This window comes from Crocuta crocuta, unplaced genomic scaffold, assembly GCF_008692635.1.
Source record: "Crocuta crocuta isolate KB4526 unplaced genomic scaffold, BGI_CrCroc_1.0 scaffold174, whole genome shotgun sequence".
NCBI classification, from domain to species: Eukaryota; Metazoa; Chordata; class Mammalia; order Carnivora; family Hyaenidae; genus Crocuta; species Crocuta crocuta.
Window position 1 is genome coordinate 3,065,396 of NW_027530330.1, and position 27,814 is coordinate 3,093,209.

At 37.9% G+C, this 27,814-nt stretch overlaps 1 long non-coding RNA gene across 1 annotated transcript in view; it reads right to left on the reverse strand.

Annotated features, from left to right (window-relative positions):
* LOC144232787 (uncharacterized) overlaps window positions 1-27,814 on the reverse strand; it is a 57,222-nt gene continuing 29,408 nt past the window's right edge. Inside the window, exons 3-4 of the long non-coding RNA XR_013335515.1 lie at window positions 4,997-5,156; window positions 1-63 (exon numbers count right to left, since the gene is read on the reverse strand). This is a non-coding gene — a long non-coding RNA (uncharacterized LOC144232787). The remainder of the gene's footprint in view (window positions 64-4,996; window positions 5,157-27,814) is intronic.

Here is a 27,814-nt window from a genome sequence, read left to right on the forward strand (position 1 = left end):
GCCATTTATTTGTTCATGAGGGCAAGACAAATTGAAAATTTGTTAGGTCATTGTGATGCAAGGCTGAAAAAGAATACAAGAAGAGACAGTCACTAAAGTCTCCACTACTCCTCAGAAAAAGAGACCTTAAAATAAAGTAGTCTTGAAGATATTGAAAGAGCGTCTCTCCATTTTCACTCCATTTCCTCATGAGGAGACTCACCACACCACTGTGATGGCCATGGAGATTTTCCTTCTTATTTTAAAGATCCATGTTTAAATAAAAATATTTTAACATTTTTATAAGAATAGAATAAAATAATGGATAATAAAAAGGACGAAAAACATTGTATCCCATCTCCCATGAGTGATTAACATCAGGATTATGATTTTCACAAAGCTTTTCCCTGAAGAAACAGAATATGAAATGTTAAAGAGCCACGCATTGCATCCAGCTGTGGAAAGTTAAGGTCCATTTTGTATATGTGAACTTTTAAGATTCAAGATGAGTGTACAAAATTTTAACAACAAGACACTAAGTAATGAAAAAAAATATGCTATATTTTCAACAGTGGCATAAAACTGTAATTAGGGCTAATCAAAGGACATGGGAGCTCTTATTATCCAAATTGGGGGATAACTCAATAATGACTTACTTATCTTTAAAGGCTATTTTTATATGTAGTTATTTTGTGCATGTCTAATATTCTGGAAATACTTCAAAGTAAGTATTAACATTTTACCATGAAGCTTTGAAGATTTATTTTCTCCACTGTGTCCCATTACTGCCTCTATAACACTTTCCAGCTCACCATGAGAGCACCTCTCTTCCTGGCAAGTGATCAGGCCCAAAGAATTTCTGCAAACTTGCTGACTCACACCTCTCCTGAATATGTATAACAATGGTTTTGCTTCAAAAGTTTCTCTTTTCTTGCTATGCTAAGCTTGAAAAACATGAGCATTTCAATTAAGTACATAATTAACAAGTCTAGAACACGAAAGTGAAATTTTTTTTAAACTTTTTTTAATGTTTATTTATTTTTGAGAGAGAGAGAGCAAGCATGAGTGGGGGAGGGGCAGAGAGAGAGAGAGAGAGGAAGACACAGAATCTGAAGCAGGCTCCAGACTCTGAGCTGTCAGCACAGAACCCATGCGGGGCTTGAACCCACAAACTGTGAGATCATGACCTGAGCCGACGTTGAATGCTTAAACGACTGAGCCACCCAGGCGCCCCAAAAGTGAAAATTTTTTAATGGATAATGGATAATTGTGGGTGATCAATAGAAAGCCGTACAGCTTTAAATACACAGGACAATTATGAACAGTTGTGCTTGGATGGGACAGTAAGATCAATAGAAAATGCAACTGCTGATGTGTTCTGTGTCCTCTAGATTCTAGAAAAATTACAGTCCAAGGCAAATCCTTCTACAACCACTTCAAAGATTGTCTGAATTCTTTCTTTGTGCTGGAATGTTTTAATTATTATGGCTAGAAAAACCAAGTTGCAGGATAATTAATCACCTCCTCCACCAGGATCAGACTAAAATAAAACAGACCTCAAGTGCCCCAGGACTTCTCTTGGCACCTTTTCTTTAATTTGAGTAGGTTCCTTCATGAATATGCAAAACACAGAATTAACCATCATTTCTTTAGTCTGTAAAATAAATTGCTCCTGCTAATGTATCATGTTAAGCGATACTGTGTGTACTGCTTTGCCCCTCTTTGGCTGTGGGCTGTCAGAGAAGCTCTTGCCCCCTCCTTACTCAGTGCCACAGTAAATGCTTCTTTTAGTCCTTGCTAAGCTAGAAAAATCTACGCTTCTTTTCAAGGGGGGACATCATGAATAGAGACATAACCCGGACAAAGCACTTTTCAATTTCATTAAGACTAATACTGTAATGAGCACATTAAAGCATAAACATTGTTGGCAATTGGTTGGAGCTGAGAGACTTTTTTTAAACCTGTGGTGGATTTTATTGTTGTTATAATGGTTTTTACCATAATGAAATTTAATGCATTACCAGGAAAAAGCCATGCCCTGTGGTAAGGTGCTGCTTATATTTCGAAACACGTTAGTGTGAAACTACAGTGAGATCTAATAATAGAAATGAACTTACCTAAAGATGTATTGATTTTTATATTAGGTCATGTTGAGAATTTACAAAGAACATCTAGTCCATGAAAAAACAAATCCTCTTGAGAATAGCATTGATTGCAAGAAGGGTTATATTAGAAAAATGGAAATCCTCTCCTCCCGAAATGGTGTACATTCATATAATGGATTAAGTGCACTAGGTAGTTTAGGAAAGGTCATCTTTCAGATAATTGATAAATTTGATATATTTCAGTAGATTTAACCACCCCCTGAGATTTGATCAAAGCAACAATGGGCTGAATAATAATATCCCTCTCACCCATACAATTTGTTTATTAAAAATACCTCACCCATGTAATTTGCTTATTTATTCTAACTTCTGAAATTATAAATATTATTTCTATTATTATGATCTATTCAGTAAAATTCCTCACAAAATAAATTCCTACCATTTAAATACACACTTCATTCAATGGATGGTTTCAAAAAAGGTAAGATTGGCTCGTAGGCAAAAATACCCAGAAAGAGAAGGAACAGAGCATTAGGGCAATATTCGATTCTATCTTTTACAAAATAAAGATCCTCCCTAGCACCTAAGAGACTAGAGAAGGAGGGTTACTTTCTTATGTCCACATTATTAGAAAGTTGGGAAAAAAATAAATATTAAAAAAAGACAGTTGGAATCAGCATATAAATGTTTATACCTATATATTTTTTTTGAAAATTTGCTAACAATGTCCTTCAGAACAGTATATATCTGCATTTTTGTCATTCTAGTTTATGTTCCTTATCCACATACTCGATTATATTTTTAATGTATCTTGTTTGGAAATATTAGGTTACAGTTTTCATTTCTTTGTGGGCATGCCTCTGGAGTGTTCTCTTAATCTGTAGGGATGTTCTCCTGCTCCCGACTCTCCTTTTTCCAACATTAAATTGGTATGAGACTCAACTCACTTTTTCTATTGCTCAATTTTAAGTAAAAAACAACAACAAAAACAAAACCCTTTCAGGTCCTTTTAGAAAGGAGGGATGAACCAAGTTCATGGCTCTAGAGCTCCCTCTTTTGTTGTTTTCACAAAGTGATGGAAACAACATGGAGTCCTACTTTCTGAGAATGGTTGGCTTTGCTTCGCTTTTCCTAATTTTATCAAGACAAGGGTGGCAAACTACTGCTGATGGATGAAATGTGCACCTCTAGCCTGTTTTTTGTACTGCCTTCCAGCTAAGAATGTTTTTGTCACATTTTTAAAAGATTGTTTAGAAAAGTAGAAAAAAAAAGAGGAAGGAAGAAGGGAAGGGAGGTAGATGATGCAACAGAGATTATATATGGCCCACAATAAAGCTTGAAAGTTTACTATCGGGTCCTTTACAGAAAGTCTCCTTTGGAGACTCCATTTTCCTTTGGAACTTGTTGTCATTGTCCTGTTCAATTTGGATTCTACTACCAGAATCTTCTCCTGGTTCAAGACTGACTTGGCAAAAAGCTTCCATCTTTGAGTACCAAGAATTCTTGGGGGTGCCTGGGTGGCCCAGTCAGTTAAACAACAAATTCTTGATGTCGGCTGAGGTGATGATCTCATGGTTTGTGAGATCGAGCCCTGTCCTCAGGCTCTGGGCTGACAGTGCAAAGCCTGCTTGGAATACTCTCTTTCCCTCTCTCTCTACCCCTCCCCCACTCATGCATTTTCTCTCTCTCTCTCTCTCTCTCTGTCTCTCTCTCAATAAATAAATAAGCTTTTTTCAAAAAAAGAATACTTGGGACCCAGACTTTACAGTGGTCTCCCCATCCACTAACCAGTACATTAGATTCTGAGAAACGTCTCCAGCTTTGCTCTTTTCAGATTGCCACATTTTTTGGTTCGTTTCCTGTCTCTGTATTTGTGGAAAGATTCAGAGAGAGCTGAAGGTTAGGACACTCCTTTCTCTTTCCAAAATCTCGAGTTAAATTTTTTTTAACTGAATGATGAAGACCTAGAAAGATTAAGAATACTTCTGCATTCTCTTTATGAAGTGAAATGTGATTTTAAGGACCAAGTATGTATCTAGTAAATACTTATTAGTTTGATTCTTGTTTCTTTCCTATTTATCTTCAATAAAATATTCAATTATTTTTATATGTTAATAAAACTGATCAAATAATTAAATTTCTATTTATATACCAGTCTACAATAAAATTATATTCTGCTCAGAGATAGCAGAATATTTCCACTGGATTAATTTTATGTCTCATCTAATAACAAATTCTGCAATCTCAGGGAGTTTAAGCTACTTTACTCTCTTTGTTTCAGATTTCCTTTCCAAGGATGAAGGATGGAAGGATAGTATGAACCATAATTAAATCTGTTCTATGGTCAGGAAGGAATCTGATGGAGTCACTTATTATATTGGCCCCATCTATAGGTAACTATTCAGAATTCTGCACAAAGTATAAAGAGTAGCTCTGAGGAGATCCTGGAGAGCTAGCGAGAGCAGGAAGTATTTGGAGGGCATTTGACTCTTTTATGAAAGAGAGGAGCTGTACCAGGTAAAATCCTTGTTTACTAGCTTTTCACTGAGGATGTCCAGGCAACAGCTGTGGGAGGAGATGCTGAGGGTCAAGCCAAGGCTCACACCTGCTGACTGCAGAAGTCAGAGAATGAAGTTTGGTTGCTAAGGGGCTCAATACTGAGAGCAGAAAAATCAAAGGAGAAGACCACAGTAGGGGAGGCCTCAAAACTGCCTATAAACTTCATGAAAACTCTTGGCTGATCCCTGGGTATAGCCCGGGTGGGAGATGGGGAACTCCTGGCTTGCAACGTCAAGGGTTTCCTGAGTGAAATCTGAAACTGGCCAGAAGATGGAGGGTAGAGAGAGACCCAAGAAAGTGACAGTCTCTCCAGACTGGTAAGTGGCAGGTTTAAAAAAAAGCAAGGAACTTACAAGGCTTCTCTCTTGGGTGTCCACAAGATGAATTGGTATTGGCACCATCATGCTCCCGAATCTTGAATTTACATAGAGGCTGTAACGGGGATCAGTCACTTAAATCTTCCAGAAGATCTCAACACATTACTCTCTCAAGGCTATGTCCTTGAAGTGGCTCCTAATGTGAGAAAAGTAAGTGAAACCCACATTCCAAGGCAAGGGAGGGGTAAGAAGCTTCCCATTGCCAGGGTCCAGCTCTCAGGTCAATCAGTGGTCATGTCCCTTCCATGGCCTCCTCCACCAGGAACTCCAAGGTTTTGTGTCCAACGTAACAGCTAGGAAGGCTAAAAGAACGAAGCACTTTCAGTAGCTGCTTATTTCAGGGTAGAGTTTAGAGTTTAAACCCAGGCAAATTGACTAACTACCTGCTAGGATAAAAATCAGCACTCTTTTCAAGGTTCTAAAACCCAGAGTCTCTCAGGGGAAAAAGCAGACAATAGACCTACCCCTCACCTGAATAACCCAGATGTTGGAATAGCAGACAAGCATTTTAAACAACTATTATAAATATGTGCAAGGACTTAAGGAAAAAAATACAGACACAGTCAATGAATGCAGGAAATATATACCAGGGAAAAGGGAAAAAAAAAGAATAAAATGGAGTATCTAGGACCAAAAAGTAAAATATTTTAAATGAGAAAGTACCTGGATGAACTTAACATCTAATTGGAAATGACATAAAAATTATAATATATAATACATTAAACTATAAAACATTAATTTTATAAAATAGCATATATCACAATTTTGTTAAATTATAAATTATTAAACATGACATTATTATTTATAGCGTCATTATAATTATATTATTATTAAATATACTCTTACATGCTAAAATAGAAACATTAATGATGAAAATTGCCAGCTACTATCAAGATTTGTTTGTTTCTAAACCCCAGGTCCTGTCATGAATGCTACCCGGAACTCATTCTTTTTCATATCAACCGAGTAAATCATCTAGTACAGATGAACACACATAACCAGTCATTTATCTGTGAACCCTGGAGAAATGAAACATCGTTATCTGACGGTCATCTACAAAAGGTTTTCATACCAAGTCAGCTCAGACTATGAACCTGGACCTTTAATCTTAAGTCTGGAAAGTATGATAAAAGAATTAACCTATGGAGGGCTGATGGAGGGGTGTGGGGGGGGGGTTATGGGCTAAGGGTGTGATGGATATTAAGAAAGGCTCTTAGCTTCTGCACAGCCAAAGAAACAACCCAGAAAATTAATAGGCAACNAAAAAGAAAGGCTCTTGTTCTGATGAGCACTGGGTGCTATACATAAGTGATGAATCACTAAATACTATATCTGTATCCAACTTTACCATGTATGTTAACTAGCTAGAATTTAAATAAACACTTGAAAAAAAAAAGATTAACCTAGGTTAGAGGAACATGATTCTTAAAGCAAAAGACTAGAAAAAAATATTTAAAAATTTTTTTAACATTTATTTATTTTTGAGAGACAGAGAGGAACAGAGCATAAGCAGGGAGGGGCAAAGAGACACAGAATCCGAAGCAGGCTACAGGCTCTGAGCTGTCAGCACAGGGCCCAATGTGGGCCTCAAATTCACAAGCCGGTGAGATCATAAGCTGAGCCAAAGTCAGGTGTTTAACCGTTTGAGCCACCCAGTCGCCCCTAGGGAAAAATCTTTCAACTGCCTTAGCATCTTCAATTTAATTTTTAACTACTTGCAATATATGGAACTTTACCTGAGGAAATCCCCCAATACGTCACCATTTATTTATTCATAACTTTCGTAAAGACCCATAACATGCCCTGAGATGGCACCACAGGAGATACAAAGTGAGTGAGACCTATTCTTAGCTTTGAAAAGAGTTTGAAATCTAGGTTAGATGCTAAGATGTAGAGGCACATAAGCAAAAAATCAAGATAGAATATGATAAGTAATCCAAGAACAAAGAAAACAAGGAATTATAGTTGTTCAGAGAAGGAAATATTGACTTTGAAAATGATTGTTTAGAAAAGGTAGTGTTTTAGGCAGCTTTTGCAAATGAAAATCTTAGTCTGAGTTTTGGCAGGTGGACATATTTGTATAGGGCATCCTAGTGGATGAGGCCATGTTAATAAATGTTCACAAGTCAGATAAAGGACAGGTCGCAAGTTCAGACACTCTCTTTTATACCATGGTTTTTCTGACAAGCCTGATGGAATTTGAATTTTATGTAAAATGAAAACAATCTACTTTTAGATTAAATCACAAACAAATCTCACTACTTTGTTAATATTATTAAAATCAGATGTTAATCATGAGAATATTCAAGAAATTTCTCATGATTGTAATTTGAGTTTTAGGTTACGTTGAAGAGAATCTCGTTTTGTATTCAGTCATGAACAAATTTCACAAATTTTCCAACATTACTAAAACCAAAGAATTGGGTTTTAATCCCCAGCAGATCCAAGAAATTCCTCATAACTTATTTTTTAAGAAAGAAAAAAATCATACAAAGACATTAAATTTACACATCCTACAATCTATATACACTACTCCTCAGGTGAAAATAAACTGCATTGTTATTGAGCACAGTCCATGTATCAGGCATACAGAAAAGCAATTTATGTGTATCATTATTTAATGTATATGTCTATTCTGTGCAAAGCATTGTGCTGGATATTACAGTAAAAAAGAAGACAGGTCTTCATTCTGTAAGGAGTTTGCACATTAGTAAGGGAAACACACATGAGTTCAGTTACACTTGAACTGGATCTATACATTTATACTTTAAGAGAGGATTGAGAAATTTTTCTCAGGCTGAGAAAATAAAAGGATTGATCTTTTGGGGTCCTATCTTCCTCTATAGCTTTGCTATTTCTGTGGTTATGGTAGTTCTTTTTTGTTAAATCAAGGTTTACAATAAAAAGTAATTTTAAAGTTACCACTCACTTATTTAATTCCTCCTTTAATGAAACATTTATTGTACAATGGGATGCTCAAGGACTTCCCAGGTTCTGAGAGGCAAAGAGAGGTGATGGCTGGGTGCTAGCCCATCAAAGCAAGGCAGGTACACAATTACAATACAGCCGGAGGGACACACGGGGGCTCAGTAGGTTGAGCATCTGATTTTGGTTCAAGTCATGATCTCACAGTTAGTGGGTTCAGGCCCCACGTCCGGCTTTGCTCTGACAGCGTGAAGCCTGCTTTGGATTCTCTGTCTTCTTCTCTCTCTACCCCTGCCCCACTCTCTCTCTTTCTCTCTCTCAAAAATAAATAAACATTAAAAAATAATACAGCCTGAGAAATACTGTGATGTAGGAATAGCACTATAATGGAGATTCTGAAGAAAAGGATATAAGCCAGATAAGGATAAGGGGAAATGTTCTCTTTTTCTGAATAGCCAAGGATATTTACAACTTTGTACTGATACATGTATAGATCCAATTCCAAAGTGAATAAAAATATAGATCCCAACTTGAATTAAAAAATGAATTCCTATCACACAGTGACCTAATTTTTTAAAAAATTAGGATCTCTTTAGAGCAAAATTTTAAATCACTTGTCCCAACTTTGAACCTGTTAAAATATCATGCTAAATAAAACACTCTTTTTCCTTCATTGTCTACCAAATTGTTGTACATGTCATTATTTACTTGGTAGTATAAAAGATGTCAAATAAAATACTTAGCACTAAAATTAAGCTGTAGCACAGCAGGGCATCCCAAATATAATTTTGATCCCTGTGACCTGCATCAATAATGGAATACAACCTTTTTCAGTTGCATCTACTCCTTTTTACCCTCCCCCACTGCCCTGCACACATCGTATCCCATTTCTGCCTCACCCGTCATCATAGATGCATTCACTTACAGATGTACTTCCTTGCCTTTCACTTCTGAAATCAAACACTCCTACATGTTTAAACAGTTTGCATAAATTCTCTCTTCTCGCCCTAATTAAAACCTGGCTCTCTCCTGAATATGCCAGGATATTTTGCCAGATATGCCAGAGAATTTTTATGTTCTCTATAAAAATTCCATAAGTAGAAAAGCCACTGTAATCCAGGTCCTCTAGAGCTCTATTCTATCCCTACACATAGAGTCCATACAGACTTGGGGAGGAAAGAGTAAAAGGCATTGATCTTGCGATTCTTCAAACCATAAGCATACACTTCTCACCACACTCCTGGGTATTTGATGATAATCATGATAATGATGATGATGATGATGATGATGATGATAATGAGGTGAGCTGACCAGGAAGGAAAGGAGATACTTCTCCTCCACATGTCATTACATCCCAATGACAGATTAAGCCATTCTTAATTTCGAGCTGTACAGAATCCAAGAACGGGACTAAAAGTAGCAAATGCAACCTGAAACGGATTCCTAGCTTACATGTACCATGCGTTTTCCTGGAATTCCCAAAACTTTCCTGAAACAATGGCTAAATCCCTGTGCCTCTTGCATATTTTATAAATTTCACAGACTCTTGTCAGTCACTTTCAAAGGATTTTCTCCTCTATCAGGTGTGCAATAAAAACAGGGCTTTTGTCTCGTCTGTTAGACGAGGATATGAGGTTTACCTCTTCAGGCTGCATCTCTCACGCTGCGAGAATTACCTTCCTCCAAATAATCTACATGAAATATTAAACGTGTTTCCCTTTGAAATAAGCTAACCTCCAAGAATGACCTCAATACATTTTCCCACTCTGTATGTACATGTTACTCCTCACATCAAGAAATGAATCTGATTGCCTGTCTTCTTGAATCGGGGCTGGTCTTGGGACTAGTTTTGGACACTGAGAGGCAGCAGACATGATGTTCTGAGATTACCAAGCTGTGATTTTAAGAAAAATGACAGCCTGGGGGCGCCTGGGTGGCTCAGTCGATTAAGCATCTGACTTCGGTTCAGGTCATGATCTCACAGTTCCTGAGTTCGAGCCCCACGTTGTGCACTGTGCTGACACCTCAGAGCCTGAAGCCTGCCTCGGATTCTGTGTTTCCTTTCTCTCTGCCCCTCCACTTCTCTCTCTCTCTCTTTCTCAAAAATAAACATTAAATTTTTTTTTTAATAAAAGAAGAATNGGATTACCAAGCTGTGATTTTAAGAAGAATGACAGCCTGGGGACGCCTGGGTGGCTCAGTCGATTAAGCATCTGACTTCGGTTCAGGTCATGATCTCACAGTTCCTGAGTTCGAGCCCCACGTTGTGCACTGTGCTGACACCTCAGAGCCTGAAGCCTGCCTCGGATTCTGTGTTTCCTTTCTCTCTGCCCCTCCACTTCTCTCTCTCTCTCTTTCTCAAAAATAAACATTAAATTTTTTTTTTAATAAAAGAAGAATGACAGCCTTAATTTCTTACCTCCTGTGAGAATCTTAAGCCACATGAATTGGCCACATGGAGAAGAATAGAGACACTTTTTTCAGCAACCGCAGCTAAACTGCCAGCCAATACTGTAGCAATAACAATTGCTAGCCATATGAGGACACCATCTTGGACATTCCAGTCCAGTCAAGCCTCCAGATGCTGCAGATCCAGCATGTGAAGCAGAAGAACCACATAACTGAGCCCAGTCAACCCAAAGAATTGTGAGAGCTAATAAAACTGGTTGCTGCTCTAAGCTACTATGTATAGTGATCATTTATTATGCAGTAATAGATAATCCAAATACCTAGTAACATAATTTTGAACTTATACCTTAGGAGTTTAGTTTATTAAATGCATAAAAGACATGTGATGTTGGATTAAGTGGTCATTACATTCAGGAATGCTGAATACAATACTGAACCCAAGAACTAGATTTACCATCTCATTTACATGCATAGTTAGACTTGGAAGTTATACAGCATTGGGCAGGAGCAGAGGAGTGGGGGGGTGGGGGGAGGAAGAATGAAAGTTTACCCTAAACAGAAAAAGAGTCTTAATAAGGCCTCCCTAGATTCTTCTTTCAAACTCACCAGAGTATGCTATTCCCCTCCTCTGAGAGAATAAAGAAGAGTACACAGAGGCACAGGAATGTTATGATAATGACCCTGCCCAAGTATGAAAAATTACCAGAAGTAGAAAAGGTGTCGCCTTGGAGCACCTGGATGGCTCAGTTTGTTAAGCATCCGACTCCGGCTCAGGTCATGATCTCATGGTTCGTGAGCCCCAGTCCCGCATCAGGCGCTGTGCTGACAGCTAGCTCAGAGCCTAGCGCCTGCTTCAGATTCTGTGTCTCCCTCTCTCTCTGACCCTCCCCTGCTCATGCTGTCGCTCTCTCCTCTCTCTCTTAGAAGTAAATAAACATTAAAAAAAATTAAAAAACAGAAAAGGTATCATCTTCTAATACCCACCTACTATTGTTCTTAGAGTGATATCCCATAGCGACATTAAGATAGACCAATAAACTTCCACTTTCAGTTGTATGTTGAAGGGCATAAAAGAGCTTTTCTCTGATTATAAATAACAAGCAAAACACAGATACAATTTTAAAAACATACATTTTGACAGAGGAAGAGAAAAGCAGTTGATGTACAAAAGCCTTCAGTGACTGACTCCAAGAAAAATGAGGTAACCAGAGAGTTGCAGCAGTATCAGTGAGTTAGAGGAAAAATTCCAGTAGCTAATACATCTGTATACAGCAGGAAGGGGGCAGAAAAATATATTTGGAAAAAAGAAATAATCAAAGATTTGCCAAATTTGATGAAAACTATAAGTCTATACAGTCAGCAAACTCAGTACACTCCAAAAACAAGACACACAAAGGAAAAATATACCAAAGTAGAGCATAATCAAACTGTGTAGAATGAGCCATAAAGAGAAAATCTTAAAAGTAGCCAGTTCTAGGGCACCTGGGTGGCTCAGTCAGGTAAGTGTCCAACTTCCGCTCAGGTCATGATCTCATGGTCCATGAGTCCTAGCACCACATTGGGCTCTGTGCTGACAGCTCAGAGCCTGGAGCCTGCTTCAGATTCTGTGTCTCCCCCTCTTTCTGTCCCTCCTCCGCTTGTGGTCTGTCTCTTTCTCAAAAATAAATAAACATTTTGAAAACAGTAGCCAGTTTAATAAAAAAGGCATTACATAGAGAGGAACAAAGTTAAAAATGACAGCATATTTACATCAGTATTAATGAAAGTCAGAAGACAGTGGACCAATATCTTTAGGGTCCTGAAAGGTAAAATACTCTAGAAATCTATATCCAGTGAGAACCGCTTTCAAAATCAAAGTCACAATAAGAACTTTTCAGATATAACAATGCTGAAAGAATTTTCAGCAATTTGTACTATAAGAAATATTAAAGAAGTCCTCAGGTAGAAGAAAAATAATACCATGATGAAAATTCATATACCCAAAAGAATGAAGAGCATTGAAAATAGTATGTAAATATAAAAGACTTGTTGTTGTTATTTAAATCTCTTCACAAAATAATTGAGTGTATAAAGACCTAAGTTTCTTGATAAATTGCTGAATATCGCTTAACAGATCTTATCTATATTCTGAGCCAAAGAAGAAGCTAATAATACTGATATCATATTAAAAATTCATTTCGAAGGCTTAAATGACTAGTGCAGTTCATTAATTAGGAATGCAATGTGCTAGAAAAAAAAGTGTCCCAAATCACAGTAGCTTAGATAGAAATTCAGTTATCTCATCTAACTAGTCTGTAGGTAGATTAATACTGGATTTTGGCTGGCTACTCCAGGCTAACATTGAGACCGGAGGCTCTTTCTATCTTTTTGTTCTCTCATCCTTCTATGGTGAGATTTCTTTTCTTCAGGCATGTAGCCTCCTGCTAAAAAAAAAAAAAAAAAAAAAAAAAAAAAAANGGAGAACAGAAGGAAGGATCAGATACACCTCACACTTTCAACAAAATCTGTCCCTAAATCCATCAGTAGATTTTCCTTATATATTATCTGCATAAATTTGGTCACATGGCCCACCCACATACAATAGCTTGTGGCAAAGAGAGATAGGAATGCCATGTGTGGTGTAGACCAATATTTTATGATGTGAGGTTGGGAATGTTGGCACCCTCCACAAATGGGGTCTAGCAGCAAGGAACAAGATAGAAATGGATATTGAATGAGCCACTGTGTTTCCTAGTCAGTGACTGCAAAGTACTCATGGTGAAAATGCTTGATGCTAAAACTTAGAGAAGAAAATATGGAGACTTTCATGCTATTCTTACTATATGACTGCCAACATTTTCACATTTCATTTCTTCAGTGTATTGTTTAATAATTTCATGAAATCTATGAGATGTGGCAAAAAAATTTCTAACAGGATGAAAACAAAGGACCAGTAATAGAGTGGAAAGTTCTTATTAAAGAAACGTTTATCAGTTTCATCAAAGAAATTGCCTAGCCTGATGTCCAGCCCTTCTAGGACTATCTACCTGGGTAATCTCTTCCATATCTGGAATATGGACAGTAGTTATATTCTTATATTTAACCAAGTAAAAATGTGGTAATGAATCTTTAGCTGTGCATAAAATAATAATGTTTCTATTTTTCTGGTGGAAGAAAGAAGTCCCTCTTTGTAGGAGTCATGAGATTGAATTACAAGCACTATACAGAATATGTGAGTTTTTGCTCTTGAAGAATAAGGAGAAAAATGTACTGTCATGAGATGGCATGAGTGTCATGAACTCCAGAAAGGCACTGACACTAGTCACTAATGAGAAACCAACAGAGACCACAAAAGTAACCACCCTCCGAACTTAACCAGCGCCAGGAAATCCCAGCATGACAACCCCCAGGCGAAGCAAGTATATTAAGTAGAAAATAGGAGGCCAGCCTGTCTCTATGACAACTTTTTGAAAAAAAGCTTTTAATGTTTATTTGTTTTTGAGAGAGAGAGAGAGTTCAAGTGGGGCAGAGAGAGAAGGAGACATAGAATCTGAAGCAGACTCCAGACTCTGAATTGTCAGCACAGAGCTCAACATGGGACTTGAACTCACGGACCGTGAGATCATGACCTGAGCTGAAGTCCAATGCTTAACCGACTGAGACACCCAAGTGTCCCTCTCTATGACAACTTTTAAAAGTCATTCTATAAAAAAAGAACACTCATTAATAAAGTGAAAGGAATCTATAGAAACAAAATTAAATGGGAAATCTTGAATCTTGCAATTTCTGAATTACTTTTGTTTAGTTAAACCTCTTTAATTCTCAGGTGGCTCCATGATTTGATATGTTCCATTTCTTTGGGAGCTATTATATCTAATGGAAAAATATTTTTTAGGCAGCTAAATAATAGTACGGAAAACAATGAAAACAAAGAATAAAACTGTTTAGTAACTGTGTAATTACTTAAAGAGTTTTCTAAATTTGTTAAAAGTCTGAAAAACTAGAACCTTTTTGCCTAATATTACTGCTAGGAGCAATTATGTAAAGCATGAGATCAGTTTTCCAGGGACTATACAGCTCTAATGGCAAAAAGCAAAGCAAAGCAAAACAAATAAAAAACACAAAAGAACAAAAAAACATGATCACAAAGAAGCTAAATGAAGTCTTTTAAGTTAAAGATCTTTCACCTGAGGGGTGCCTGGATGGGTCAGTCAGTTGAGTGTCTGACTGGCTCAGGTCATGATCTCATGGTTTGTGGCTTCGAGCCCTGCATAGGGCTCTGTGCTGACTGCTCAGAGCTTGGAGCCTCCTACAGATTCTATGTCTCCCTCTATCTCTGCCCCTCCCCTGTTCACCCTCTGTTTCTCCCTGTCTCTCAAAAATGTATAAGTATTTAAAAATTTTTAAAAAGATCTTTCACTTGCTTACAATCTTAAATACAGAAGTGACAGTGGTACATCTGGCCACTTAGAATTCATTCAATTTAATTAACACGTAGACTAAAGTTGGCCATATGTTAACTGATCAAACTAAGCAACAATTTATAAATGATTAACTAGGGAATTCATCAATATTCTAATCAAGAATCTATATTCAGGGGCCTCTGGGTGGCTCAGTCAGTCAATTGTCCGACTTCAGCTCAGGTCATGATCTCACGGTTCATGGGTTCGAGCCCCGCATCGGGCTCTGTGCTCACAGCTAGCTCAGAACCTGGAGCCTGTTTTGGATTCTGTGTCTCCCTCTCTCTCTGCCCCTCCCCTGCTCATGCTGTCTCTCTCTCTCTCTCTCTCTCTCTCTCAGAAATAAATTTTAGAAAAATTAAAAACAGAATCTATATTCAATGAATCAAGAATCAAGTTCTATGAACAAATTTGAGTTGAAAAGATAATATTATTAATATAATTTTAAGGTTATCAGCAAAGAATTACTCCAAATTATTGATTTGAAACTAATTATTCCACAGTCTTTAGTAGAGTCTTGTCCTTCAGACAGAACATTAAGGTCACATCAGAGAGGCCTTGTCCACAGAGTATTTAAAGCTCTCTTGTCCAAAATGAATCTTTTATTCTGACTCTACTCACGAAGTGAACTATCAATTATAGTTGGGTAAAAGTGCATATAGGTAAAGAACAATATAGCCTGCCAACATCATATCTGGTCTGTATAGACGTAACATTTATCTTTTAAAAACAAACAGATATTGGCATTCCAGTCTATGCCTTAGACCCTTGTGAATTTAGATAACTAATAATATATACTTTCTAGCCCTCTAAACCAGAATATGGTGACCCGGTCAGCAAACTTCCGGATGGCTAGCTGTCTTGTGTTGGCAAAATTCCTCTTTGTCATCTTTTCATGTCCATCATCCCACACTATTCTCTGAATATGAAAATTATGTCATTGATCTACTCTGAAGAAGAGGCATCTAATAATCTCTCTAAAATTTGAGATAGATTATGTTGAAAAAATCATAAAATAGCCTTTTACTAATAGAATATAATTGAAACTCAATTTGGAGAATAAAGGTATGGTATTTCCAATTATGAGAGAATGAACCTCTAACTTTATCCTACTTAGGACCTACTGCCTAAGTCATTGGGTTACCAACCCAGACATTACCCAATATGCAGCCTCACTTGGCTGCCAGGGAGGGAGGGCCTGGCTCCCTGGGTAATGCTAGCAAAATATCAAGACAAAGCCCTCTTTTTATCATCCCATGTATTTAAAAAATTAATCATTATCTTTTCCCTATTTTTTTCTTCTAGTTTGACTACTACACTAAACATAATTCCTGTTATATCGACTTATGTTTGCTTAGCAAAAATTTCCATAATCTATAGCAAAATGCAGAGCATTTTATGTCTTTATGATGATGTAAAAGGTTAAGCAACACCAATTAAGGCATTAATTTTCCCTTCACCTGGTACAAATATTGAATTCAAATACAAGTTGTTAAGTAACTTTCAGAGATCATCAGTGAATGGATAAAGAGAAGGATTTCTGATGTTTCTGTCTGAAATTTAACTAACGCTGTGGCCTGTCCATATCACAATTAAAGCAATATTTGGGGTAGTGAGCCAGCTGGAGGAAAACCAGACTTGAAATATAATAAGCCCAGGAGAGGAAGCCCAGGACAGGAAGCTGGAAGGAGTATGATGTTGGCTAATGCCACACTCAATCATCTGCTAGATTAAGTTTTGGCCAAGTCAGCGAGCTGGAGGAAAAATGTGAAGCAGGAACTTGCTCATTATAGAGGTGTGAGTTGACTAAAAACAGAGTAATACTACTTAGTAATTATCACCTTTCCCTCAACTGCTCCCCTCAACACACATATAATAATGGATAGATATCTGGCAATGAAAGTCTTTGGCCACAAAATGAACAAGAAAAGGGTCTAGGAATTATGCCCTAGGAAAGAGCTCTAAAAACAAACACTCTGAAAATCTTCACTTTGTCTCCCTTAAGTTTATTGATGATGGTGTCCCCAATGGACCAATTAAAATTCTCCTCCCAGTTCCAAGAATCCCTCTAGGTTAACAGGCGATATCCTCTTTTTTTTTTTTTTCCCCCAGAACAAAATCTAATGTTTTAAAGCACTCATAGCTGAGGGAGAAAAATTCTTTTTAATCTAATATGATAAATGTCTGTTTGCGTTAATAATTTGTCTCCTAAAATTCTTGACAATACTAGGTAAAAGTAAAATAGTAGACATAAAATAATGTTTAAAAAAATTTCTATGTTTATTTTTGAGAGAGAAAGAGAGTACAAGCAAGGGCAGGGCAGAGAGTGAGAGAGAGAGAAAGCGAGAGAGAAAATCTGAAGCAGGCTCCAGGCTCTGAGCTCTCAGCACAAGGCCTGATGTGGGGCTTGAACCCACAAACGACAAGATCATGACCTGACCCGAAGTAGGATGCTTAACTGACTGAGCCACGTAGGAGCCCCATAAAATGTTTTAAAGTCAGTACAACATAAGCCGTTTGAGGGATGCTGCCCTCATCTTCCTCCAACACATAGAAAGACAATGACCTTGATATATATTTTTAAAAAAAACACCATCACTGTATTTTTAAGGGGAGAAACAGGGCATTTCCTAGAGACAGAGGATTTAGACTAGACATTCGTATTCATACAGCACAACTGAGAAAATGTTAGCATTGGGAGGAACAATTATTTACGTCATGTAGGAGTCAGAAATTGGTATCATCAAGGGTTGCACACACCTGGTTCCTTGTTCCTAAATTGCTGTTATCATACCTCTGCTTGCACAGTCTTCTCCTCCTGTGATTTGGCCCTATACTTCGGTGTTTGAGCTGTTTCTTGCTTAATAGCCCATTCCTACCCCTATAGTCTTCCACTGCCTAAGGACCAAAGCCCTGTACTGAAGCTAACCAACAAGGGAGCCCTATGCCTACAGACAGTTCAGTTCTACAGTGACCACCTGTACACATGGCTCTCAGTAGTCACTGTTGTCTGATTTACTTGCCACTGATCTGACTGGAAAAGGACTCTGCTGCAGTGCAAGTCAGATTGTAATAGTCCTTAAAATTCATCACTATCCCTTTACCATCAGCATCTGTATCTGAGCACCCCCTCTGTCATTTCTTTCCCAAAGCACAGGTTTTCTGCTACCATCTAAACATGTGAAGGATAAGTTTTCTGCTTTGTTCTGCTCTAGAAAGACCATCCACATTTGGGTGCAAATTTATCTCAGGATGCAGCACTGTTTTAGGCATACTTCTAGAGATACCCACCCTCCCCCTGCCCCATCAAGATTCCCATTCCCTGATTATTCAAATGCTAATCTAGGCACTGTTAGTAGATGTAATTAAGGTTACTAATCAATTGACCTTAAAATAGGCAGTTTATCTTAGATTATCTGGATGAACTCAAAATAATCGTATGAAGAGAAAGATAGAAGAATTCACTTTAGAGATGCATTAGAAGAGGAGGAAGAGTAGGGTGCCAGGGTGACTCAGTTGGTTAAGAGTCCAACTCTCAGTTTTGGCTCAGGCCATAATCTCAGTTTATGGGTGTGAGCTCCACATCAGGCTCTGTGCTGACAGCATGGAGCATGCTAGGAATTTTCTCTCATTCTCTCTCTGCCCCTCCCCCACTTGCTATAAACAAACAAACAAACAAATAAACTTTAAAAAAAGAAGATGATGATGAAGAAGAGAGCTGTAGTAGAAAGAAGTAGTCAGAGAAATTCCAAGCAGGAGAAAGATTTGACTGTGCACATTTCTGGCTCTGAGATGTAGGGGCCAAAAGGCAAGAACCTGAAAAAGGGTCTCTAAGGACTAAGGGCAAATCCCAACAGACAGCAACTAAGGAACTGGAGATCTCAGTCCTAAAACCATGAATAATTGGGTTCTGTCAACAATCTGACTGATTATAGAAGGGGATTCTTACCCAGAGGTTCTAGATAAGAGGCCAGGTCACTTTGGGGCACCTGGGTGGTTCACTCAGTTGAGCATCTGACTCTTGATTTTGGCCCCAGTCATGATCGCAGGATTGTGAGGTCAAGTGTGAAGCCTATTTAGGATTCTCTCTCTCTCTCTCTCCCTCTGCCCCTCTCTCCATCTCATGCATGCTCTCTCTAAAATATAAATAAATAAATAAATAAATAAATAGCCAGGTCACTGACACTGACACCTTGACTTCAGCTTTGTGAGACCCAGAACAAAGAAATCTGTTAAGCCATTCTGGACATATGGCCTGTAGAGCTGTAAGGTCATAAATTTGTATTGCTTTAAGTCATTAATTTTATGGTAATGGCAGCATTGGAAACTGCTTACAGACATAAAATACACTCATACAAATTTTGGTGAATATTTTTCTTCTTTAGGAAAAAAACACCTCTGGCTAATGTTAGCACCAAAATTCTTTTTTATAAATACAGATAGGAGTTTATATTTCTTATAGTTACACCACCAATGAACTAGTAGCAGCTTTTTGTAACCAAGTATGTCTTTACTCATTATACATTATTGAGCATCTCCTATGTCCAAAGGACTCCAGCATGTACAAAGAATCTCTGCCTCCAAACTCCTCCTTGTACGGAAGATGAGCTGACCTTGACAGAATAAAATCTAAATACTATAACATTGCATACACAGTGTTCAGTCATCTGCCTTCTACCTGTAACTCTCCACTCACCCATTAAGATCCAGCCAGACATGACACCAGCCGCTTTTTTAAACCCTTGATTTCCTTTCATGCCTTTAAAACTTGGAACTTACAGAGCCATACCTCAAGGTGGCCTTTCTCTCTGTCTGGAATTCTCTCCCAGATACCCAGATGCCTTCTCACTTACTTTTCTCAAGTCTTTGCCATATTTTGCTCTTTAAAATACTCCTACCCAGATCATTCTATTGACCCTTGCAAACTACCTCACCTCCACACTCCCAATCACCCTGCAGAAATGTCTAATGTACTGTTATTCATTTATTATATCTGTGGGGTGTTGTCTCTCTCTTTCCCTAATAAAATATAATCCTCACAGGAAAGTGACTTTTATCTGTTGTGTTCACTGAGTGATCCCTAGCACCCAGAACAGTGTTTGGCTCAAGTAAATAGACCCTTTATAAACATAGAGCACTGAATGAAACTTTTTAAGGCTACACATTTTTAAAATTAATTAATTAATTAATTAATTTATTTATTTATTTTTGAGAGACAGAGCACAAGCAGGGGAGAGGCAGAGAGAGAGTAGACACAGAATCTGAAGCAGTCTCCAAGCTCCAAAGTGTCAGCACAGAGCCCGACATGGGGCTTGAACTCACGAACCATGAGATCATGACCTGAGCTGAAGTCAGTGGTTTAACTGACTGAGCCACCTAGGTGCCCCAAGGCTACACATTTTTAATAGTTATTTGTAGGGTGGAGTTTGGCGGAGCCCAGTTAATATCCATGCAAAGTAGAAGACGAACTGACAAATGTACTGGTCACTTTACAAGGAGTAGGAAACAGGCATAAAACTCCATAAATGTCAAGCGTCTGGTTTGCTTGCCATTCGAGGACTGGTCTACAAATATAGAAAGCATTGCTAGACAGTTTTCAGTGAAAGGAGGACCAATCTTGCTTGTATAGAATATTACTAAAAATGAACACATGAACATCTTTTGGGGCAGCTGGCCAGCTCACTTGGTTGAGCATCCGACTCTTGATTTCAGCTCAGGTCCTGATCCCAGGGTCTTGGGATCAAGCCCCCACTCTGAGCTCCATGCTGGTTGCAGAGCCTGCTTAAGACTCTCTCTCTCTCTCTCTCTCCCTCCCTCTCCTTTTGCCCCTCTCCTCTGCTCTCTCTCTCTCTCTCAAAATAAAAAAAATGAACATCGTCTGAATTCATGGGAAAGAACAGAATAGTTTATGAGTCTCACTTGTAAATTCCTTTCCCCAATTGTTTTTTTATATTTCAAGAAAGATGCTGAATTGAATACAATAATTATTAGTGCTCTCCTGCTGTTTCTACTGGCTGTCAGTATCCTTTCTGATACACCCTTCAATCCATGAGTCTCAGTTTTCTTTTGTCTTTTTTCAAACCATTTTTACCTTGGTATTTATATAACAGGAATGCAAGAATAAAAACTCAAAATTAAGAAGGCTTTTTCTTTCTTGTTACAAATACAAGTTGTTCACTTTGAGGTTATTCTTTAATATTTTCTAATTGTTGACTCATTATTCTAAGTAGTATCTAGAAGAAAAAATTTGCAAATAGCTATCAAGCACTTACAAAGCCCCATATGACTCCCCACACATAAGCCAAAGCCACAAATTGATATTTATAAAACTTCAAAAGTTTAAGGAGATTCATCTGGGATATGTGGCTGAAAAGTACTAACACTGTTAGTGACAAGGAGTTAGTGTGCTTACTGGTAAAGAAATTCTAGCTCATGCTGGCCTTGAACAACACGCTTGAACTTGTCCACCATTTAGTAGGTTACAGTTTGCCAACTTTACAAAGGAAAGGTTTATTAAGGAAAAATTTCAGCCTCTCCTTCTTTAGCCTTCTGTATCTTGTCCAAAGCCATCTTGCCAAAGCCAAAGGTTTAAGGGCTAGGCTCAATTTCTCCATTTTAAATAGGGACCACAAATAAAACTGTCAACCAGTAAGAATAAATGTAGTGAGCCTCTTGCCCAAAGTGGTAGACTTCGTGTGGCTAGCAGTGCCAGAGCAAATACATCCATAGGGCCCATTCAAAGACTGACAAATTTTGACTTGCTCCCAACAACAGCAAGTGGGAAAAAAAATCAGTCCTCAAATCACCTCATTGTGGGTTTGCATGTTTTAAGTTATGCCTGCTGTTGCAATCTAAATAGCAGCTATTTCAGACATGTTTTCATCCCCAAATCCTAAAATGGATCTAATCACATAGTTTCATACTTTAAAACACAACAAGCAAACATGACCAATTTTCCTTTAAAACTGGAGGCATAGCAGATAAACAAAGATAGCTTGAAACTCAACATGTTTAGGCATGAGGGATGAAGGAATCAGCAATTTATTTCAAAAAACTATGAAAATTCATTTTTAAAAAGAACTTCAAATTTGCCCTGTGAATTTCGAGTTTAAAAGCAATCCCGACAGTCAGAAAACTCTGTAATAGCTGTATTCACAGCATAACAATTGCTATTACGACAAAGCATCTGATTTTTGCATTTCCTAAGGTAATGGCTATCCATACTATTAGAATTGCCTGAGGAGTTTCTTTAAAAACCTAGGCCCTACCCCAGACCAGTTACACTTAGAATTTCTGGGCATGAGGCTCAAGTGACTCTAAAAGCCACCCCAGGCTGGGCAGTGCCTGGATCACTTAGTCACTTAAGCATCCAACTTTTGGTTTTGGCTAGGGTCATGATCTCGTGATTTCACGAGTTCGAGCCCCAGGCGGGGCTCTGTGCTGACAGTGCAGAGCCTTCTTTCTCCCTCTCTCTACCCCTCACCCATTCATGCTGTCTCTGTCTCTTTCAAAATAAATTAAAATTTAAAAAAGCAAAACAAAACCAAACCCAGCCCAACCCAAACTGAAGTCTACAGACAAAAGGAAAGCATAAGAATTGTGAGAAAATGTTTCCTACTCTTGCCTGATGGCCAGTGTCTCCTAACACTCACCAGGACCTACTATGTGCAGTTTTCTGGGGAAAAGCCTGGGAAATGTATTTTTGACCAGAAACACAATACTACTTATCATTAGGAACCTGGTCCTGTAAGAAGAAATGTGAGTCACTGTACATGAGCTGTAGTAGAAATCTGTGGAAAGCACTTGAGAACAAAATGCTATTTAACTTGACCTCCCATTCACCGCCTGAGCCTTTTCAGGAAAGGTTAGGTCTGCATTAACTGAGGCACACTCTCTAGAAAGCTCAACTTTACCCTAATATTTTTATTGCACCCGTCAAAGAAAAGGAGACGTGAAAAAAGTCAAGAACAAAACAGAGTTCTCAGCTACACTGAGCCTAAGTATTAGAGGACAGGCAGATATTTCAGTGAGAAGAATCGGACTGGGGCAAGTCCTGTGTCATCTTCTTGTCCTCACATAGAGGATGTGCTCTCTTTCCTCTGTTTTGAACTTGGGTCTAGAGCACCATCACAGGTGCCTCCAGCTTCAAAAGGCCTAACGATACACCCGATTTGGACATTTCATAGTACACTAAAACATAATTGTGTCACTTCAAATGGCTGCATTATGGGGCGCCTGGGTGGCTCAGCTGGTTAAGCATTCAACTTCAGCTCAGTTCATGGTCTCACAGTTTGTGAGTTTGAGCCCCACATCTGGCTCTCTGCTGTCAGCACAGAGCCTGCTTCGGTCCTCTGTCCCCCTCACTCTATCTGCCTCTGTTTGCAGGTGTGCTTGCTCTCTCTTTCTCTCTCTCTCTCTCTCTCTCAAATAAATAGATATTTAAATGGCTGCATTCTACTGTCTTACTATTTGTTTTCCTAGTTTCTCTATTTTACTATTTTATTTTTACTAATTTGTGTTACTATTTCCCTTTGCAATACTGGAGTATAGCAGTATTCATTTAATATCCCTCTAACACACGGGAACATAAAACAAAGGCAGGCTTTCCCACTGTGTCATTAAATTCTCTGCATAATCTGTCCTGCAAGACCCTGTAACGTCAGTGGCAATGCCTAGTGGAGCAATAGAGAAGCCTGATAGACATAGTAATGTTCTGTAACAGTCTGTAGGATACACTAGCACTAGTAAGATGTGGCCACATTAAGGACTGCCCTGTGAGGAATGCAAAAGAGCACCTTAGGAACAAATAGAATAACCACTAGAAGATTCTCAGACAAAGCTTTGTTGCAATTTGAGCAAGACTTGAGGTTCTATAAAGAAGATGAGGGCAAAAGACAACAATTTTAGAGGTTTTCATACCCAAGGTGCCTTGTTTCTACCCAAAGGCAAAGGAGGCCCAAGGATACTTGAATTTAATAAAAATTGTTTTTAAGTAGGATATTATAATAACATATACCCCAAAATTTCAGTTTTGTTGGAGAAATTTGGGTGCATACTTAAAAATTTTAATGATGTAGGGGACATTGTTAAGTGATTATCTCTGAGTAGTGGGATTATGAATGACTTTTGGGTTATTTATTTATTGCAAAATATTTTACAATGAATATTTTTGCAATAAGACAATATATTAAAATTATAAAAATACTGTGATTGTTCAAATTTTATTTGTATACTATAGATCTGTGGTTTTATTTATTTATTTATTTATTTTTTTCTCTGAGAGAGAGAGACAGCATGAACAAGGGAGGGTCAGAGAGAGAGGGAAAAACAGAATCCAAAACCGGCTGCAGGCTCTTAGCTAGCTGTCAGCACGGAGCCAGACGCGGGGCTCGAACCCACCAACCGTGAGATCATGACCTGAGCCGAAGTCGGACGCTTAACCGACTGAGCCACCCAGGCACACCCAAAACCCAACTTTTTAAAACCACCCAACTTTTTAAACCCACAGATCTCGGGACTTTTGGGTGGCTCAGTCGGTTAAGCGTCCAACATCGCTCAGGTCATGATCTCAGGATTCGTGGGTTCGAGCCTAGCGGCAGGCTCTGTGCTGACAGCTAGCTCAGAGCCTGGAGCCGGTTTCGGTTTCTGTTTCTCCCTCTCTCTCTGAACCTCCCCTGCTCATGCTCTCTCCCAGAAATAAATAAATAAATAAAAACATTAAAAAAAATTAAAAGTTGGGTTTTTTAATTTTTAAAATTTATTTCTTTATTTTTGAGAGAAAGAGAGGCAGAGAGAGAGGGAGACAGAAAGTCCCAAACAGGCTTCACACTGTCAGCATGGAGCCTGATGTGGGACTTGAACTCATGAGCTGTGAGATCATGAACTGAGCCAAAATCGAGTCGGAGGTTTAAATGACTGAGGCACCCAGGCACCCCAAGAAAGTTAAGTTTTTAAATCTCATAATCTGAGGTAATTTCTTGGTTTTAAGCCATTCACATAGTGACAGCTTGTTAAAAAATTGATGTGTATACCATAGAACTCAAGTTATGCCTTAATCCCACAAAGTAGAGGAATAATTAAATATTTATGATCAAAATACAAAAAACTTGTAGGATATTTTTTGCTAAGTGCAAAAATGTTTCTATAATAATTATTCACTGCATTGGTTAATATTTTTTCACTCTAGCCTTGTTCCATTAATCTAGCCTGTCTCATGAGGCGCTAATATTGTCAATGTCATTGACTGAATAAGTGCAAGACTCAGGCTCCTTAGTTCTGGGACCCAAATCCTAGTCTAGCTCAATTGTCCAGCATGGTCACCATCATAAGGAAGGGAATGGGATGATCTAAGAACAATTGTTTTAACTATAAGTCATATGTTTTAAAGGCAGAGTAAAAAAGCCATGGTTCTATTCAGTTATTCCTTTGAAAAAACAGAGTTTTGTAATATACTTCACGATAATCCATCACCATTTTTATCAAATTAAAAGTATTACCCTTTTGACCTTAGTTAAAAATAATTAATGTATTTTAATGAGAAACTATTAACAGTATTTGAAATACTCAATACTTATTACATGTAAGAATGACATGCAAAAATGTCATATCTTGAGGATTTTCACTGTAATTCATATTTTCTCTTTGTTGAACAAATACTGACAATTTTGTGATCATGACTCAATAGATATTTTAGGGAGAAGTAACAATATGGGATGACAGTATGGCCAACAGAAACAATCTTCCACAGTCTTCAGACTGAGAGTAATGGGTGATGAAACAGGGAGATAGAGTTATTTACCAGCATAGCATCACAAACTCATAACAACTAAATCTACTCATTTCCTCTCTTTCTGATAAGGTACATTCTGAAATGGAATGACCTTATAACAGCCCTAGTAGGATATAAGTGTCTATTGATTTAGGAGAGTTACCTGATGATAATTTAACTTAGCTAACTTTATTAAATACAGAGATATATAAGGGCACATGTAAAATAACACCATTTGAAATTATAAATATATAATGTATAGCATGCATTTCATTATTCTGGTGATTGATATCTATTTGATAGATACGTTCCTGGAATATTATTCAGGCCTCTGTAATTCTCAAAGAGTTTCTTGGATGACATTCAAGAACAATATGCCCAGCACGCCTCCCACAGCAAAAGTCATCAACAACAATGTTAGCATCATCATCCTTAAAATTATGTTTATGATCATCCTAGTTATAGCAAATAAACTATAACCAGAAGCCACCATTTTGAATCTTATCTGTGGCTTACGTCATGGCTGTGGCACTTTCCTGCCATGGAAGGTTAACCTTTTAAGAAATAATATTAAAGGGCCACCTGGGTGGCTTAGTCAGTTAAGCACCAACTTTGGTCATGATCTCGCAGTTCCTGAGTTCCAGACTTGCATCAGGCTCTGTGCTGACAGCTCAGAGCCTGGAGCCTGCTTTGGATCCTATGTCTCCTCTCTCTCTCTGCCCCTCCCTGACTCACATTGTCTCTCTCTCTCTCTCTCAAAAATAAAAACAAACATAAAAAAGTTTAAAGAAAGAAAGAATATTAAAAATTAAAGACATAATATAATGAAAAAAGCTAATATTTCAAAAACTTTTCATATATGTATCTCAAATCATAAGAATAAAAGGATACAATGACACACAATTTTGATATTTTTTAAGTTTTGAATTGCCTATTTAAAAATTGCATATTCAAGACCCTTCCTCTGTGACCTTATTTAGTATCCTTGAACGTTATCATTACTAGTCTATTACCTTAGAGTCTTTCATTGGATAAGAAGTTAAAACTATGGAGTTGGAAATATAAAAATCTTGGCAGTATGATAAATATCACTTGTAGTACTGGGGATAAAAATGGTTAAGTATAGGGGCGCCTGGGTGGCTTAGTCGGTTAAGCGTCCAACTTTCGCTTAGGTCATGATCTCACGGTTCGTGGGTTCGAGCCCCGCGTCGGGCTCTGTGCTGACTGCCAGCTCAGAGCCTGGAGCCTATTTCAGTCTGTGACTCCCTCTCTCTCTGACCCTCCCCTGCTCACGCTCTCTCTCTCTCTAGAAATAAAAAAAAAAAAAAAAAAACCTTAAAAAAAAAATGGTTAAGTATAACTAGAGAGGGAAAAAAACCTGTGTAGAGACTCACTGATGCTCAGTCACAAGCAATACATAACAGGTGGAGAAACACTGTTGCCAACAGAACTGAATGTTCCATAGCCATAAGAAATTTTATTGAGCCATATTTTAAAGCAAAGATTATAGACAAAATATGTGCCCAGGAGGCATCTTTCAACTGTAATACACACACTTGAATAGTGACTGTAGCAACAGGTACATGGAGAAAGGCTATAGTTCTATAGTCCAAGTTATAACATTCACTTGTGAAAACTGACCTTTCTAATCCTATCTGAACATATGGATCACACTTTCAACTTAAATCATGCTCATCATTACAAAAATGAGAAGATAACAGGATATATTTATCATAAGGGGCTAGAATACAACTATGTGGAACATTGCTTAAACTAACCTACATCAAGGAGACTGATGGTCAAGAAAGAGTCAACACAAGAATTATACAGGGGGAGGATCACTTGACATATGTCAGTGACTAAAACACAGAATAAAGAGAAATGTAAACAACAGGCAATATAAAGGAACTAGTCCTCCTTTTGACTCAAGGATACTAGACGAAGAAGCATTCACTAGAGAACCCAGATGGTCAGTATTCATAGTAGTACTCTCCATGTATTTGTCTTTTCAATTTCTTAATGGTGGCATTTAGAAGTCATTTAGTTTTGCTCAAGTCCAAATTATTAATTGTTTTATTATTAATTATGCTTTTGATGTTTATCTGGGAAATCTTTGCTTAACCTAAGGTCATGAAGATTTTCTTTTATGTTTTATTCTAGAAGTACCATAGTCCTGCCTAAGGCAAAGAGGTCTATGACCCAGAAGGATTTCTTGGTAAGACCAGACTTTCCCACTTGGATTACCTTAGCACA